The sequence below is a fragment of the Uranotaenia lowii genome, chromosome 3 (assembly GCF_029784155.1).
Source record: "Uranotaenia lowii strain MFRU-FL chromosome 3, ASM2978415v1, whole genome shotgun sequence".
Taxonomy (NCBI): domain Eukaryota; kingdom Metazoa; phylum Arthropoda; class Insecta; order Diptera; family Culicidae; genus Uranotaenia; species Uranotaenia lowii.
Genome location: NC_073693.1, coordinates 202,069,759 through 202,084,938, shown reverse-complemented (window position 1 = coordinate 202,084,938; position 15,180 = coordinate 202,069,759). Strand labels below are relative to the sequence as shown.

Below are 15,180 nucleotides of genomic sequence, written 5' to 3'. Positions count from 1 at the left end.
CTGTTGAGCGTAACTCGTTAAAGTACGGTTTAGGCCGTTGACTTTGATGTCCGTGTTTCATGGAAAAATATGTGCATATCAAAATAAGATAAGATTATAATATTTCATGACAATTTAAAACAAATTCTTTATCGATGAAAGTGATTTTAATCCTATTTAAGAATGTCAATCAAAATGAGAAATGATCCAGATTAAAGAAACTTAGAATCGAAAATTATGAAAACAAAATTATAACTGAAAAAGATATAAATATCTCGTTGAAATATGTTTGAGTGATTATTTTGATATGCTCTTCTGATCGGGTTAAGCAAATGGTGTAGGTTGCTGACATTCCACTAGATATTTCACTCGAAGCATTCATATCTTGATAAGTTATAATTTTGATAGGATTTGTTCTGCCTAATGTCAAACTATGCTATCTCAACCAGATATAATCTTGATAGGAGCATATAAAAAACTGATATAATTTAGCTATGATCGTTTAGATTTTTTGATATAATTTGAGATATTTTAACATCCTACGAGTACTGAATTATAACTCATTTAGTTAGAAAAAAACTAGTATCAAAATATCTCATCATGAAATAATTTTGTTATTCCCTCCTGATCGGGAAAGTCTGCCACTCTTCCAGAAATCATCTAAAAAGACTTAGTTAAAAACACTCATATTATTATCTAAGGCGTTTACTTGGCTTTGATCCAATTTTTCTCCCAATCAAAAAAAGGCTGTTTTCTTCAAACAGTCGAAAAACCAAGCCAAAATTTGAACACATATTCTACACCCAAAATAATTTTAAAATTTATTCTACGGGATTTTTCACGAAAATATATATTTTGTTGCATCCTATCGATTCTACGTGAGTTTTGTGTAACCACACAGTATCAAGGATGACCTGATAAAAGCTACTTTACTTTCACATAACATACACATGAATTTCACGTAAATTCCAAGTGGATGATAGTGGTAATAAATTCTTATTCGAAAAGGGACTTCTTGTCAGTCAGCTTACTTGTTTTTTTTTTTTTGCTGTCGTCGGAAGTCGACCAGTAGACCACACTTGTCATCCTGCGGGGCCATAGCACAAGCAATGCAAATCCGAGCGTCAGCAGCGTGGAGGTAAATGTATATGGATTTCCCGGTCGAAGATTAATTCATTCTAAGCTGAGATTTGTGTTTGTTTCCAGCTTCGGAGAAAGCTTCTGGAAGCTCCGCCGAGTAGAAAAGGAAGGACCGTGAGAAGGAGCCGTCGGCACCGAAAAAACGATTCCAGTCAAGAAGGTGTTTGAGGTATATTTCAAGTGGCAATGGAATGGCGCACAAAGGTACATTATTCACATGGTTTAAATAAATTATGTTTGCGATAAAATAAAATTTATTTTTATTTTTTATTACCGAAAGTAGAGACGAAAAAATATTAATAGAAAAGATTCAAACATCATTTCAATACTAAACACATTTCACGTAGCTTCCATCATCACATCGCGTTGAACTCACTTGAAATTCACGTAAGTTGTACGCGATATTCACCAAGCAAAAATTCCTATTGGGGGAGCGTTTACTTATTTTTTTCGTACAATTTACGTGAAAATCAATTGGATAAATATTATGTAGTTTTTCACGTAGCCACGACGTGCGGATTATTTTGGGTGTAGTTTCGGGGATTGTGGCTTAAAGAGTCCAAAATTCTTGATACAAATTTTAACAGAGGTAGAAAATGCTTCAACAGTGGCACAACGATTTAAAATTCATTTTTCTACTGTTTATTATTGTTTTAATTGGTGAGTGTTTTACTAGTGTTTAATATCTGGTACCTGTTCAATAACTAGTGCTTCTACCCTATAGCTCAGTTGGCAAGTCTGTTGTCTCCTGAGCAGATGTCCGCGAGTTCGAGCCCAAGAGTAAACATCGAACACAGTTGTACCGGATAAGTTTTTCAATATCGATCCACCAACTGAAACGTTGATAAAGTCGCGAATGCCATAATTATGGTAAAACGACTATAATCGAAACAAAAAAAAAATTCGAAAAAAAAGTGACGTCAAAACGCATTCTTTACCCGGGTGCAACTCACAGCCGTCTGAACCGATTTTCATTCTGAAGATTGCTTTGAATTCTTCTCAAAAAATTTGAAGCGACCCCCAATTTTCGACAATATGTGACGCTCAAACGTCAAACGAAATCATAAATTGAAAAACAGTAGAATTTTTGTGACGCCATAACGCTTAAAAATAGATACCTTTATCACCGATTCTAGAGCGTAAAAATGGGATTATGGCTGTTTGACCCTCCATTCTTCTACATTTTTCAAAAAGTTAATAAAGCACATGTACTGCCTTAAAAAATTTTAAGCAAATTAGACTTAATTTGTGCGATTTTATTTTTAGAAACTCGAATGAAGGTTGTTTGAGGTGCCGTACTCATCGGAAAATGAAATTGTGGCTGTTTTACCCTCAGTTTCCCATCGTTCAAAATTGTTAAGCCCTATCATATTTTTTCCGAATTAATTGTAAAATGTAGGGGAATTTAAGACAACAAAAAATCCTTTTCCCGATGGGTTTTTTTTCTGAATAAACTGAGAAATGTAAGGGAATCAATGGTAAAACAGCCACGCATTCGTTTTCCGATGCGTGCGGTGGCTCAAACAACCATAATTCGATTCTTTGGGAAAAAAAATCACACAACAAAGCTGTCATTTGATCCTAGTTTTCCGGTGCCAACAGGCTTTTTCTGAACTATTTGAAAAATGCAGGGGAATTGAGGGTAAAATAAACGATAAATCATTTTCCAACGCTTGAGGTGCCTCAAACAGTCTTCATTCGGTTCCTCGGAGAAAAACACACAAGATATATCACTTTGGTTCAAAATTTTCAAGTCCAAATTAGTACCGTAAACTGGGGCAAAATGCAACATTTTTCAACTTCAATGGCTTCTAAAATCATAATGCTTACGATTGACTGTAAGCATACCTCTTGTACATTAAAAGTTTTAAGTTTGATGGGACACCAAACTGACGTAGTCAGAAAAATTATTTAAAAAATTAATTTAAGTTATTTTTTTCAGAAAAATTTATTTAAGTTATTTTTAAATTTACTAAAACATGCGATTTTCACCCTACTAAGAAAAAGGGGTAAGTTGCAACAAACTCTGTAATCGATTGATAACGTTTGAAAATTTCTAGTTTTTGATACATTTGTGATGTTATTACGCATAAAGCACCAACTGCAGTAATTTTCGGTTTTGTTCGAATTAATGCTGACAGAAAAAAAAATTTCTGTCAACATTTTTTTTTAAGAAAAAAGTGTTAATCTGCATACATTTAGGGGTAAAAAATACTAAAAAATATTCTTTTAGCTTGAATCATGAAAATGAATCTAAGGATGGATGAAATTTTAATGTTAACAAACGCATAATTCAAAACAATCATATCCCAGCATATGGAAACGCCATTTATGAGATTAAGTTCTGATTTGCATTTTGTTGCATTTTGCCCCAGACAGCTAGCTGAATTATAAAAAAAAATATTTAAAAAAGTTTAGTGATTATACACCGACAGTGTTGATATAGGATAACGAAAGCAATATAAAGTTTGTAGGTGATATCGTTAAGCCAATCCATCATACTAGGTAAAGTTTTTAACGGCATTGAAAAATGTAAAAATTTGTAGATTTATTGCTCATTTAAAAACCCTTTCGCGATGTTAAACACTATATCATCATAAATTTGATATCATTCAATGATAACTTTATAACAGTATATTGAAATAAAAATTGAATGAGTGTTGTGGTATACAAATGTTGCATCTAACACTGCTTTTGCATGATGCCCCGTTTGACCCCGTTTGGTATTTTGGTAGATTATCTAAGAATATATGAGAATTATGGGTTAAAAAAGCATGATATTTATCTCCGTTCGTAAGCTCGAACGGTGTTTGAAACTATTTCCAGTATTTTCACTTATCACAAAACGTATCGGAGGTGGTCAGATGACGGTTTTTGAACTTTAATTGATGATTTGGCCTAAAATAATATAGGGAGAGTGGGGTAACGTGGGCCACGGGGGAAACGTGGGCTACTTTAAATATCTCAGCTGTGTTTTGAGATAAAAATCTCAAACCAACTGTCATCGTCGAAGCTTTGCGTAAGCATGTTTTTCTATGTGTTGTTGACTTAAGAACGTATCACATGCTTCTTTTGTATAACTAGCCTAGAAAAGTGTACTTACATAACTAAACAAGCACCCGCAAATTTGCATCAGTGGGAAACCTACACGCTACCTTTTGGCTACCCCTTAACGAATACTTTTGACCCGTTATTCGATGAGACTGGGAGAACTCCTTTTAAAGGATACAGCCGCTGTACCCTTTAGAGGGAACTCAGCTTGATAACGCTTGCACCGGATGAAATTTACCCCTTATTTTAAACGCAGCGGATGAAAATTACCCCTTATTCCAAAAGCTTCCGTATGGTGGAAATCAAAGGTTCTGTTTATAGAGAATGTGTTCCCTGGAAAATAAATAAAAACAACATGTTTTATTTCATTTAGTTTATTGAGATGCCATTTTTTTTTAATTTGGATTCACTTAAATAACTTTTTTTATATTACAGATGATTGGAATACTCAATTTCCCTGCTTGAATATTATAATTATCTTACGATGCATCCTGAAAGAAAAGAAAAGATTAGATTTTAAGTTAAGAAAACATTAACCATCAATCTTACCTTCAATTTGAGATCACCTCGGTGCGTGTTTTCATGTCAAATTCTATTTGTGTCTGCCTGACTCGTCCGGAACTTTGCTGTGCTGCTGAAATAAAATGAATGAATATAAATTCGGAAAGAGTACAATTCAAATTTTTACAATTAAAACTTACCACACCATCTCTCATCATGCCGAATTCAACGCTTTTAATGAAACGCATCTAAAACTGCCCTTTTTGAAGGGAATCGAGCCTTTTAAAATAAGGGGTAATATTGATCCGATATAATGACCCGTTAATTGACAGATCATGGGGGTTCTCAATAACGGGTCAATTTTACACCTTTAAAGGGTAGCCAAAAGTTAGCGTGTAAAGTAGATAACAAAAATATGCTCATAGGTACGTCTATGATCTTAGTTTTGTCATGTTTTTTTTCAAGTGGAAAAGGAATTTTTGATGAAACATCAATAAGTCATACAAACGCAACCAATTTTCAAATCCTTATTGCTTGTGGGGAATCGTGGGCCACATTTTGTAGGGTATCTTGGGTCACCTATATTTTGGTGTTTTTATAAACATTCAGACCTTAAAATACGTTGGTCCTATCAGCATAGTTAACTTATGCCAAATAAAGAATTGAGAAAAATATTTTGTCCATTTTTTCTAATGCGATAGAGACGAACATAAATCCTATATTACGAATTTGGCCGAAAATCCAAAAAAAAATACTTTTTTTTTAACAAACATGTTAGGCATGTCAGTTGCCTCCTGAGCTGAAGTCCTCGAATTCGGGCCTAAAAGTAAACAACAACTACAGTTAAATCGGATAAGTTTTTCAATAACTGTCAGCCAACTGCACCGTTGATATTAAGTCGCAAATGCCATGAAAATGTAAAACGACTATAATCGAAACAAAATAATTCAAATTTTCGATCATTTTCAACGACATATTCCACTCCTCGGGACCATCAAAGAGTTATCAGAGAAACAGGACAATATTCTAAAGAGCGAGAGAACCCAACTGGGGTAACATCTGGAAGGAAATCCTTGCTCATCGACCATGCGCAGTTCCGTTTCCGCTCCCTATGCTCCATGGCACGTTTTTATTTTTCGCAAACGGAACACGTCGTCACCATGCCAGCACATCATTACGGCATGAGTCATTCTCCCAAAAAACAACAAAAACAGCAGTAGAAGCAACAACAACAAAATCCAATGTATCTCATACACTGCTCAAGAACTTCTCGATTCCCCATCAGCGCCATTATCACCGCACTCCGTCGTCTACCCTGGCCTGGCATCTACTTGCAGGAGTTCCAGAGTAGGTGCGCGTGGACAAATGGCGACGATGATCCCTGAACCCATATTCGTGTATGTAGTTCAGAGAACAGTCAACAACGACGGAACCATGGACGTTTTGAAACAACGAGAAAGAAAAAAAACGCCCTAACTGCTGCCGATGGCAAGTGCGGAAAGACTTTTCTACCGATATGCCCCTCGTATAACCATGGGTAGACCCATCCTATATGTGTGTAGATTTGGCTCCAGCATGTTGGGCAACCGAGGTGGCAACACAAAAAAAAAAGAAATGAGTAACGAAAACGATGGAGCGAAATTGGGAAATCCTTTGGCTCACCGTGTGGATCTGCGCTGCTGGCAACGGATAAACAATTGGTTCCGACTTTGAAAGAATGCATCCGCTGGGAACAGGAAGCCAACGTACGAACAAACGAACGACACAACATTGTTCCTATTCTGTATTTGAGCAGCAGACGTCAGCAGCCTCGAAACTGAAGCGGATTCCAAATTTGGCTGTGGGGACGACGACGACGACGACGACGATGGAGCCAAGAGCAAACCAGCAGCGACGTTTAATGAAAACATGAAAAAAAACGCAAGTAAAAAAATCGACCCAACGCTTCGGCTGTCTGCACTCTATAAGTAGTTCTGTACATATTGGCAGGGTTAGCTGGGAGCTGCATTATACTACCGACTTGCGGTTGTTGGGTCTCCATCATGATGGTCCGATACCAACCGAACTTGTCGCTTTGCAACGCATTGAATGAAGCAGAACGTCCTACCATCTGAGGCTCTGTTGTTTGCAAATTCGCATATGCCATGAAAATTGTGGTTAAAGCTTTTAGTGACACAGAGGACAAGTTCTTTTTCCCTATCTGTACGGCATAGGGTTAATATATCGATACAAATGAATGACTCATTAGAAAAATTTCGTCCATAGCAGCATTGTTAGTGTAATCTTTAACGCTGGTGATGATTTCATTCATTGGCATGGTTTTAAATTAAGTAATATTCTGAAAATTATTAGGGGTATCGTCGGCCATGGAGAAACGTGGGCCACTTTCAATATCTCAGATGTGTGTTGAGATAAAAATTCTCAAACCAACTGCAATCGTCGTCGCTTTGCGTGAGCATATATTCCTATATGTTGTTAACTGAAATACACATCATATGCTTCTTTTATTTAAAAAGCTAAAAAAAGTTAGAAAAATCTACTTACATAATTAAAAAAACACCCACTAATTTCATCGATGGGGAACCTAAAGTGCATAACAAAAATATGGTCATACGCTTATGATCTTAGTTTTGTCATGATCTTTCACGTGAAAAAGCAATTTTTGATGAAACATCAATAAGTCACTCAAACGCAACCAATTTGCAAATCATAGCTTGTGGGGAATCGTGGGCCACACATCTTGAACCTCCTATATTTTCATGTTTCTATTCACATTCAGAACTTAAAATACGTTTTTCCTATCTGTAAAGTTTTCTTATGCCAAATGAAGAGTTATGAAAAATATTTTGTCCATCCTATATAAGAAATTTTGCCAAAACGTTCGCGAGCCAGGTTTTCGAATCTATGCGATCATACACAGCTATCTTTTCTATTTCATCATCTGAAATTGCTTTTAAATAACGAAATGAATAAGGAAATCACAGTTTTGGGTCAACTCATAAACTTTGCATGTTATTTGGTCAATTTGGATTTGGTGACCTACGATTCCCCACCTTTTTTCAAAATCCAAAAAATATTGCCTTTTTTCAAACAGTCAGAATTTGGGAAAATAACTTTTTAAAAAAATTTAGAAAATACCCTTGAAATACCTTGAAAATGTAGAAACCCATACCATTTTTTATTTTAATTTTATCTTTTATAATAAAGAAGTTATGAAATAACGAAAAAAAGTGGCCCATGATTCCCCACTCTCCCATATATTAATTTCTCCACCAATTAACTTTTACTTTTAAAATTTGATTAAATCGTTACAAATGCAATGGATGGGCATTTTTCACCATATTCAGTAGAGGTCTTACATCGTCGTCAATCATCAACCCTTTACTTTACAAAAACTCTGATAAAATCAAAAGAAGAAGTGATATTTACAAAATTCAAAAAGCAATGCGTTGTACACAGAACGATGAACATTATTTTTTTAAATTTTAATCGTGTAAACCAAAGGTCTCATGAGATGAGCAAAATGGCCCATGAAAATCACATTTAATGATATTTATTTAAGCATCTAATTTCAGTACCATCAACTCGAACATAATATTCCGGTACAATCCAAAAGCGTTAAGAAGAAATCACAAATAGAGTGAGTGCTGTTCAGTGTTCATCCAAAGTGATTCATTTTACAGGAGAAAGCATATTTTCTTGAAAGTTATTATCTCTTTGGATCAAATACACATTTGACCCATTCCAGCGCAACTTTGTTGAAGACACCATCAAGATCGCATGAAAAATGAAAATCATAAAAGTTACGAGCATTTTAAAAATGACGAGCTTTTTAACTAGTTATTTTGAGTTTTTATTTAATATCTTTTTTAGTAAACAATTTTAAAACTTGGTGTATTTGAGAAAGTTGTTCAAATTGTTAAAACACATAATTTTGTGGAACATTTCGAATACATATTTCAACTAAGAAAGGAGATATACTACAAAATATCCAAAATAATGCATTTTTTTCACTAAGTTATAACCTTCAGAGTTCGGACGAATGCGTATAGTTTTTTGATTGTGTTTTGTTGCCTAGTTATAAGCTTTCCATTGATATAAAAATTTAACATTAGTTTTTTTTTTTTTTTTTACAACAATATGAATCTCAATGGAAAATAATTTCCTTTGAAGAGATTCATTATACTATATTTACTATTACACTAATTATATTTACTAATTTTATCAAGTTATGTTCAATAATTTAATAAGATAAAAATACAAACTACAATTTTTTAAAGAATAATAATATTAGAAATTAACGCTACAAATATGCAAAAGGTAAGCAAAACAAAGACTGGTTGATGATCGACTGTTTTAATGGTTCAATTTTTCTTTCAAAAGCTGTATCACTTTGGTTTTGAACATGGAACGATTGGTTATGTTTTTAATATCAGTTGGTAAGGTGTTGTATTTAGTAGGTCCAATAAACGAAATTCTTTTTTGCCCTAATGATGTTGTGGATCGGCTTCGTTGCAAGAAATCTGACTGGCGAGTGTTATGAGTTCGCAACCCCGTAGTAAAATGGAGGTTTTGAATATTTTCAGTTGAGTGTAGATTATCATAGATATATATAACAGTTTGCAAATCACAGAGTTCAGATATTGGAAGAACGTTATGCGTTCTTAAAGAGTATAGCTGAAAGGTAGGGAATAACAAAGGGAGTTTTAAGATGTTTTTCAAGCATCTATTCTGGAGCGTTTGAAGTTTCTGTAAGTGAGACAAAGAAGCTCTTCCCCATATCATAACAAGGTAGTTCAAATGAGAGTGAATAAACGCAAAATAAAATTTAAAGAGAACATGTTGGGGAACAAAATTTCTCAGTTTCCAAAGAACACCGCAAAGAGGAGTAATTTTTTTTTCCAGGTGTTCAATTTGACGATTCCATGAAAGAGTTTCATCTAAGTAAATTCCTAAGTATTTGAAACAACTAACTCTCTCAATCGTATTACCATTCATAGCTGGGTCATTAGTACGAGGCAGTTTTTTATGTGAAGAACGAAACAACATGTATTTGGTTTTTGTATAATTAAGTGAAAGTAGGTTTGAATTGAAATATTTTGAAAGCAGTTTTAGGTCGTCTTCAATGTGCTGAATTATAATATCAGGTGAAGTTTCTGAATAAAAAATTGCTGTATCATCGGCAAATAAACGTGCTGTGCCTTTAAGTTGAAGGTTACATAAATCATTTACATATAAGAGGAAAAGTAATGGCCCGATATTACTCCCTTGTGGTACACCGATATCAATATTTCTTAATTCGCTTCTTGTATTTTCAATAGCCACAAACTGCTTGCGATCTTCTAGGTAGCTACGAAGGATATTATTTGCTGTTCCTCTTATCCCGTATTTATGCAATTTGGACAATAATATGTCATGATTTAGAGTGTCGAAAGCTTTTTTGAGATCCAAAAACAATGCCCCAACAACATTTTTTGACTCTATTTTACATATGATAGATTCCACTAATTCTGAGATGGCAATTTGAGTGCTCGAGCCTGATCTAAATCCATATTGCAGTTTATAGAGTATATTGTTCTGATTTAGAAAGTCTACAATCCTATTAACAAGAAGCTTCTCGAACACTTTACTAAAAACGCTTAAGGTCGAGATAGGACGATAGTTATTGACGTCAAGCGAATCGCCAGCCTTAAAAACAGGGATAACTTTCGCAATTTTTAGACAGTTCGGGAAAACTCCTGACTCTAATATTTGGTTAAAATATTGTGTGAGTATGTACGAGAATGTTTCATGGTTGTTTTTTAGGACATTAACAGGGAAGCCATCTGGTCCATGACCCTTTTTATTTTTAAGTGAAAAAATAACTAATCGAACCTCGTTTACATTAGCGGGTCGTAAGAAGATTGTATTTTCTACCTGTGCGATATGAGACAAATGATCATTTTCAGTGTCTATTGGAATCTCTTTAGCCAGGTTCTTTCCAATTGTGGAAAAATGTTTGTTAAATTTCTCACAAATCTGTGTACTATTGGTTATAACACCTCTTTCATCTGAAAGGTTGATTGAGGAAGTCGTTTTAGATTTACCTAAGAGCGTATTTATGTTTTTCCAGAGCTTAGAATGCGGAGAATTATTTAATAAGCGCTCGTAATAGAGCCTTTTACATTCTTGTTTTTTTGCACTCACTTTTTTATTTAAATGAATTAACATCTCTTTCAAATTGTTATCATTAGGATGCTTTTTTGATCGTTTTAAATAATTATCTTTTATTTTGATGAGTGTCCACAGGTCAAATGTCATCCACGGACAGCAATTACCTTTAAGTTTTACCCTTTTATTAAGTGTACGAGTAGAAACTTTCACAAAGCGATTGTAAGTTGATGTGATTTCTTGTAGGCCTTCATCAACACTTTCTGGTAGTTGAATACTGTTTAAATAATTCACAAATAAGCTGTTTAGTTTAGCGTAGTCAACTATCTCTTTTCTTAGAATTGTTACATTTTTATCACCTAATAAATTGAAGGACGTGAGTATTTGTAGATGGTCACTAACATCAGAAAAGATTGTATCATTTTTCAATCGATCTAAGTCAATTTGCTTCGATATTACGTGATCTAGAATATTCCGAGTTGTTGGCCTAGTAGGAAATGTGTTTGTACAAGCGTATCCAAAAGATTCTAAGATAGATCTATATTTTGCTACGGTATTCAAATTAACCAGATTCACAGGAACGTTTAAATCACCTACAATAAAGCAGGAGTGATTATCAGCAACAGACGTTAGAAGAGATTCAATTTGATCACAAAACTTGTTAAACGAAAATGCAGGGGGTCTATATACGCCATGAACACAAATTACTTGACCACTTGTACAGATTTCGACACTTATTCGGTGAAAGCCATCAAAAGTTATATTTTCAGTAGTTTTAAAATTCAAATTTGTTTTTATATACATAGCTAGGCCTCCATATGGTTGATCACGGCAAGAGAAAATAGATGTATATCCCGGAATGTTGTAAATACAACAGTTATCTTTACCAAGCCAAGTTTCACAAATAACAATAACATCGATACAAACATTAAAATGATCAATAGTTTGTAATATGCAATCAAATTTATCTAAATTATTCATACTACGTACATTCCATTGCAAAATTCTAAAGGATCTTGAATCATTATTAAAACTACTTAAATTAAAATCTTCTACATTTTCGTGGTATCTATTAATTAAACTATCCATTGAATAAAATATATAAAAGTTTCAAACAGTTGTAGATTTAAGATCTTATTTTGATCGTGGATCAGCATTGTTCCTTTTTCGTTTGGGTGAAGGACTTTCATTTGGAATCGTAGATGTGTTATTTCTATTTTTTGTGTTAGTTTTGGATAGATTTTCTGCAAACTAGCAATTAATAATATGCAGTAAATAACTTGATATTTGACTAAGATATTCCCAGTTTTTTAACTCATTATCTTGATACTGAATGCACCACAAACATGTTGCACCGTCTTTTCGCTGACATTTGGGATACTGCAACATTCCCGGCCGACTAGATGCAGGGTATCTTCGTAAAGGTCCCGAATAAAGAGCCTGTATTAAAAACAAAAGAGTCGCAATCTGATCCTTTTGAAAATAAATCATATAGCAACCCCGGTGTCATTTGAGCGCAACACTGCTTTGCTGCAAACTTCACATGACTTCAATTTTGATTACGTTTATCTTTTCGGAAGTGGTTTTGGTCTAGTCTGCTGTTTTAACTGAGCTTTTTTTTGTCTTTGTCATCTATCAAAAAGTGCAATCATAAAGTGTTTGCCAAAAAATTTTTCTAACAAAACCTGCCCCGGATTCAATAATATATCTTTTTTCCGGTTTCCGGCAGAATCAAAACAACGAGAGGAATGGCTCGCATTCTGCGGGCTTCCGGCTAGTTTTAATATCACTGATAGTAGTCGACTCTGCAGTGTAAGTATTTTTTTTTAATTTTTAATTGTTTGAATTAAAAATAACTAAAATTTCACTAAAAAATCATCATTCATTAACTAAGGCGCATTCGCAATCTCGAGAGCATCGATCGAACTGTTCTTAACCGAACCGATGGGATCCGTCAAATCGTCTAGAATTTTCTCGGCATCTTTCTTGCGGGCTGAAATTCAATTCCGTCCTTTCTGGCTTTCAGGTTGTTCCGAAGCAAAGAATTGGTTGATGGGATACTTTCATCGCTGACCGTTTCGTATCCCCCCGTGGTACTTATCATTTGATTGCTCGAATTGAGATTGAGACTAGCGGATAGACGACTGCTCTGGCGGCGAAGATTCACCAACCGATTCATCAAACTCGGATCAACTACTTTTTCGTCTTAGATTTGGCCAACAAATTAGACAGATATATCTACCTACAATCAAAAACCAAACGTCAATTCGAAAAATTACGTGTATTTGAATTCTCACTTACCAATCAGCAATTTCAAACTTCTGTATTCCTACCACACTAAGCACTCCGGGGGATTCTAGTCTGGACTCCGGGAATTTCGTAGGTAAACCTCCCCTTTTCGACTCCGCTGATCCGGCAACATCTTTTACTGGCAAAAAAAAGCATAAAATGAAAAAAATATCTATCATAAATAAATCATAACTTACCAATTAAGCACCAAGAAATAAGTCCTAGAAAATCTTGCCATCAAAATCGAACATTCAAAATCTGTGTTATGGTTATTTACCTTTTGTTTATAGATTTGAATGATAATACTGATCGCTTTAGCCGCTTTCGCAATTCCAAATTTTACAGTTTGACAAGTCTTTTGCTCGATTGGAATGACACTGACAGAAAATCGAAAATTCCAATCGTGACATTTCGTCTCTTTTGTTTATTATAGGCTCGTTAGTCCCGAAGAAAGGAGACCTGACAGAGTGCGGTAACTGGCGAGGCATAACGTTGATCTGTACAACCCTCAAAGTACTCTGCAAAGTGATCCTGAACAGGATCCAGGAGAAAATCGACGCTACACTCCGACGGCAACAAGCTGGATTCCGATCCGGACGATCATGTGTGGACCATATCACAACGCTAGGAATAATACTGGAACAAATCAACAAATTCCAGGACTCTCTTCTGCTGGTGTTCGTTGATTTCGAAAAAGCATTTGACCGACTGAACCACGAAAACATCTGGGCTGCTCTTAGACGACGAGGGGTCCCAGAGAAACTAGTCCATCTCATCGAAGCACAGTACGAGGCATTTTCGTGCAAGGTCTTGTACGACGGTGTCTTGTCCGAACCAATCTTGTCCGGTAACTGCTGGAGTGAGACAAGGATGTATTTTGTCACCGTTGCTTTTTCTCATCGTAATGGATGAGATCTTGACTGAATCGATTGACTGTAGACCAAACCGAGGATTGCCGTGGATTCCTTCAGCAATTGAGCAACTGAACGACCTTGACCTGGCAGACGATATTGTTTTGCTCGCCCAAACACAACAAGACATGCAGAGCAAACTCGACGACCTCACCGAAAGCTCCAAGGCAGCAGGTCTCAAAATCAATGTCGGAAAGACCAAGTCGATGGAAATCAACACAGAAAATTGTTCCAATTTCGTGGTAGCTGGACAACAGGTTGAGACAGTGGAGTGCTTCCACTATCTTGGTAGCCAGATTTCGCCTGATGGTGGTACCAAGAAGGACATCGAAACCCGGATCAGAAAAGCCCGATTTGCGTTTTCGAGTCTCCGAAACATCTGGCGCTCACGCCAGACCTCTCTACGAACTAAGATCCGAATCTTCAACTCAAACGTCAAATCCGTATTGCTGTACGGGTGTGGAACTTGGTGCACATATGCGGTGACGACGCGAAAACTGCAAGTTTTTGTGAATCGCTGCCTGCGGAACATCATCCGCGCTTCATCGCCGGTGTCATCAAAAAGCGCTGGACATCGAGATTCGGGAACGTAAGTGGAGATGGATTGGGCACACGCTGCGAAGAGATGAAAACGAGATTTGCAGAGAGGCGCTTGACTGGAATCCAGATGGGCATGGAAGAAGAGGCAGGCCCAAAAGCTCGTGGCGGCGAAGTCTAGCCGCTGAAATCCGCACAGTTGACGAGAACCTTGGCTGGCAGCAAGTGATGACGCTGGCTCCGGATCGCCAGCAGTGGAGATCTTTTTTCTCAGCCCTATGCGTCGGTCAGTCGGCGCCGAACCCTTAGTAGAAGTAGTAGTACAAACATCAGACTTTGAAAAATTGAATTATTTATATTAGGAAGAAAAAAATGCAAATCACATATATTTCAATAGAAAACATTTTTTCTTAAATTTGAAGTACACAATATGAAAGCTTATAATAATATTCAAAATTTACTAAACTACTACTACTAAACACTAAATAAATCTATGATAATAAAATAATAAAATAAAATCTTTATACTATGAAAGAGATTTCAAGCACCCCAGAGCACCGCTTTTTCTAGTTATAGTCAAATAAAGCTGAAAATTTTTGCAAATGGGTAATTTTTTCCCATT

At 35.6% G+C, this 15,180-nt stretch overlaps 1 long non-coding RNA gene across 1 annotated transcript; it reads right to left on the bottom strand.

The window, feature by feature from the left end:
* Positions 1-11,898: 11,898 nt before the first annotated feature.
* Positions 11,899-14,924, bottom strand: LOC129755333 (uncharacterized). Its single transcript, XR_008739238.1, has 3 exons — positions 13,308-14,924; positions 13,123-13,249; positions 11,899-13,063 (listed from the first exon to the last, which is right to left on the bottom strand). It is a non-coding gene; the product is annotated as an uncharacterized LOC129755333 (long non-coding RNA).
* Between the last annotated feature and the right edge of the window lie 256 nt (positions 14,925-15,180).